This window comes from Puma concolor, chromosome B3, assembly GCF_028749965.1.
Source record: "Puma concolor isolate L17-30 chromosome B3, mPumCon1.1.hap2, whole genome shotgun sequence".
Taxonomy (NCBI): domain Eukaryota; kingdom Metazoa; phylum Chordata; class Mammalia; order Carnivora; family Felidae; genus Puma; species Puma concolor.
Window position 1 is genome coordinate 107,231,225 of NC_141672.1, and position 4,443 is coordinate 107,235,667.

Consider the following 4,443-nt stretch of genomic DNA (forward strand, 5'->3'; position numbering starts at 1 on the left):
CACCAACACCGGATAAGTTAATGTATGAAAGGACACAAGAGTGCCTCTGTCATTCAGGATCCTGAACTTGGCACTGGCACAGCACAACCGATAACCCTAACCATCCCCTCTCATGAGTAACACCATTCAGGCCCCAGGGAAACTTCTCCACCTCTCTTGGCTTTGGGTCTGTGCATCAAAAGGAAATTGTGCCCAAAAGCCATGACCTGTGGGTTGTGCTGCTGAAGCTTTGGAGATGGACCCTTCCCTTCAGAGGGTGGGCAAGCTTTGAGCAGTGGACACACATACGGGTAAAGACAAATTAATTAACTTATTGTATTCTCCCTCTCTGATTCGAACACAACAGATTCATGCCCAGTGAAGTATCTTTTCCTAGTAGTGTGAGTGTCCATTTCTTCTGTGTTCTAATGTGCTTTCTAAAGGCACTCAAAAATTAATGCAGTGTTCACAACAGTCATGCATGATGGCTAGAGAATATTTTCTAGTGGACACCAAATCACGATACTTTTAGTTTGTTTATTTGCCGGCCTATCTGTAACACACAGGAAGCATGATACTAATTCTTTGTGGTGACCCCAGGCAGACACTGAAAGCGAGAATTGTAAACAGTTTTATTTTTATAAGAGTGTTTTTAAAGATTTAATTATATTTTCAAAAGATTAAATAACAACTTTTATCTAAATGTTGATTTTTTTTAAGCTGATACGAGTTTATTATCATTGATACTTTCTCTTTTAATTTCAGTAGATTGCTCTGCTTATTTATTTGCATAAATATTTAGTCACTTGCAAACATTAGATGGGTTCACTCCCCACTCCAGCCACACTCCCTTATCTCCCATGGGACCCTTCCTGGACCAGCAAACAGGGGCTTGGCCAGTGTGGTCTCATCATCAGCCCTGGTTCAGCAGGAAGAATATAAAAGCCTCTCTGGCTAAGGCAGGAAGGGCCTCAGTTGCAAGCCAGTTTAGTTGCTGCTATATATACTTCTCAGTTTCTTGTCTGGCTTTGACCTTGGCCTTCTGACTGTCTCCTGGTACCTAATTATTCACCTGGCTTCCTGGTCTACCTCAACAGATAGCTTCAGGCACTGTCCTCCTGAGCCTGGTCCTCATCAATCTGCTTTGGTGGTCACAATCCCAGCTTCCTCCCCAGCAAGTAACCCCCCAACATCCATTGGCATGGCCTGATGCAGTTCCCTAATACAAATTCATGCTTTATTTTTTTTTTTTAATGTGTATTTGTTTTTGAGAGAGACAGAGTACGAGCGGGGGAGGGGCAAAGAGGGAGGGGGACACAGAATCTGAAACAGGCTTGAGGCTCTGAGCTGTCAGCACAGAGCCCAATGCGTGGCTCAAACTCAGAAACTACGAGATCGTGACCTGAGCCAAAGTCGGACTCAACTGACTGAGCCACCCAGGTGCCCCGAAATACAAGATTTAAAGGTAAGCCCTCAGAGCACCTGGGTGGCACAAAGCAAAAGCAAGAGAGGTCATTTCCTAAATGACATAATGGCACTCTCCAGAGTTGAGTTGCAGGGATTCCGCCACCCCGAGAGTCTGCGTGCCTGTCTGAAGACTAAACATTTTCACAGTTCCTTTGGCCCACGGGTTATTTTCTTGCTGGAAAAAAAATGGAAAATCCTCCTTACAGATGGTAAGAAAAATAACTTCAGCTGGACTAATCCAGAGACAAAGATTCTTCTGAAACTGGAGAAGGATAGGGGAGTCAGGGGGAGCAAATATTTACTTTAACTACATACAGAACGTTTCTTCTGGGTTTCTTCTTATTTGCTCATGCCCAAGAACCCCTAACTAGCTCATTAAAGAGAGGCTGGGTCACCTAGGTCATAGGAGGAGCTGGGTGGTCATAAGCCTGCAGGAGCCCAGGCTCCCAGGGGTCCCCTGTTTGGCCAAGACCATCAGGAGCTGCACCACATAGACCTTGGTTGAGAAAAAGACATATCTTCAGGGGTAACCTCCCTTTACCCAGATGAGCCCCTCCCTAAAGATGGGATTGTCACAAGTCTAAGACTCTATTTGTTATTCATCTTCAAAATGTACTTCTTAATAAGTGCCTTTGACATGAAATTTCAGTTGTTACAATTTGTTTCTTCATATCAGAATGATTTATGTCCATTTCATCAATTTCATAATCCATTTTTTTAATCTGATTTTCTCTCACTTAGCTAAAGGAAAACTAGTTTTATATTTTATGTATCCCATCTACGAGACAAAACTGCAAAAGAAAAGAGGCAACTGATGGAAAACACTGAAAATATCAACAGCTTCAGGTACCATGGAAGAGAGATTTCTCCTGTGAGACAGAGGAAATCAGCTGGACATGTCACCTATTCTGAGAGCCCATGATGCTTTTCCAGCATGCTTGGAGCTGTGTTGTCAGGGTGACCATGAATGTTGTTAAGAGTGGGCAACCATCTTCTAGATTTTGTGTCACAGACAGATGGCTTTCACTTGCCAGAATGTTTGGAATTGCCTTGGAAGGGCCCATGCAAGTGACCAGCCTAAGTGTCACTAGCTGCATAGTAAATCGCCCTGTCAACCAGAAAGTGGGTTTGGCCCAGCCTCTCAAGGGTCATTTCACCTCTAATTCAAGATACCTACCTCACAGCCCATGCACTTGAACACAGCCTGGTGAACAGGGGTCACATCCTGATTGTGTATATGAGGAGCATGGGGGAAAGAGCATCAGATTTGGGACTGTGTCCCATCTGATTGGATGATACTTTATGTATCTGAAATAAAATTGTATTAATAATACTATTAATACTTCTATAAAATAGTATTGCTAATACTAGCCCTATCTACCTCACAGTGGTGAGGATCAAATTGTATAAGATATGAATAGTACTTTATAAACTACAAAGCACTTCCTGAAAGCAATGAATATTGTTCAAACAGTCACACGTCCAACGAATGTTTACTGAGCACCTACCATATGCTAGGCACTATTCCCGCATTAAAGTAAAGCATTAAACAAATATTATTATCTTTCTATGTGTAAAATTGATTTTATTTCTGACTTTAAGTTGAATGGTTCTTTGATGTGGCCAGTCTTCAAGATGCTCCCGGGGATCCTTGCCTTTGTTATGGAATACGTCCCGACCACATTGACCCTGACCTAAGTGACCAATGGAGTATAGGAGAAGTGATACTCTGTGACTTCCAAGGTTAGGTCATAAATTACATTACTGCTTCATCCTTGGTCTTCTAGATGAGTTGCCCCAGAGCAAGCCAGCCACCATGTCATGGGGGCATTTACGAAGCTATGGAGAGGCTTGTGGGAATAAAAGTGGTGCTCTCTCAGAATCCAGTACCAAATCACCAGGCATGCCTTAATTTGGAAGTGAGCGCTTCAGGACCAGACAAGCCTTCACATAGCTGCTGTCCAGCTGACATCTTAACGACAAGCAGATGAGAAGCCCCAAGCCACAGTTGCCCAGCTAGACCACTTCTTAATACCTGACCCGTAAAAACTGTGGCAGGTAAGTATTTCTTCTTGTTTTATTATATTTTGCAATAATTTGTTATGTAGCAATATCTAATTAATACTTCATCAAATAATTCTCCTGAAAGGTTAAATGATCTCACAGCACTATAAATTGCTATTTGTTGCCTCTCAATCATTACTTGTTGGAGGAACGTTACTCCCATAGCACCAACCATGTAGCCTGTACCATAAAGAATTATTTGTTGGCTGCTGAATTATTGATTTTAGAACCTCTGAGCACAACTATGGCTTACAGGGCAGGGGATAGGTCACAGAAGAGAGATGGTTGGCCAGTACAAAGGCAGACCCACCAAGGCATGGCAGGTATTTGAGGATGGTCTCAGTGACAGGTAATCCTGGAAGTCCACAGAGGTGGGCTGGCCTAAGGAAAGCTTGGGGGTAACCAGTGGACATCTTGTGGCCTGTCAGAACACAACATTCAGGTGGATCCAGGCTGGAACATCTGGATTGGAGGGAGGAAAATATCAGGTAAGTATAATTTGAAGGAAAGGCAAAGGATAGGTATGGAGACTCCAGGCCAAAACTTCAGACCAAGGCTTTGAGGTAAGGTATGGGGGTCTAGATGGAGGATCCCAATGTCAGAGACTTAGGGAATCAAGGTAGAAAGGGTAAGCAAGTCAGGAGCCCAAACCTGGAGCTCAGGCCCAGGGAGAGCTGAGGGGTGCAGCAAGGTTACCGAAGGACCAGCTGCCAAGCTGACTCAGTAGGTATCCACAGAAGGGCAGCTCCAGGCCCCTGCCATTCTCCCTGTCTAAGATCTAGCTTGGCCCTGAAGCCCAGAACATAGGACAGTGTGCAGAGGAGACAGTTAAAGAGGCTCCTGTCAGGTGAAGTGGAGAGAGAAGAGTGGGCAGACATCAGATTCGTCTGCAGTTTGGGAGAGGGGTCCAGATGGTGTGTACTTCTAGATCCC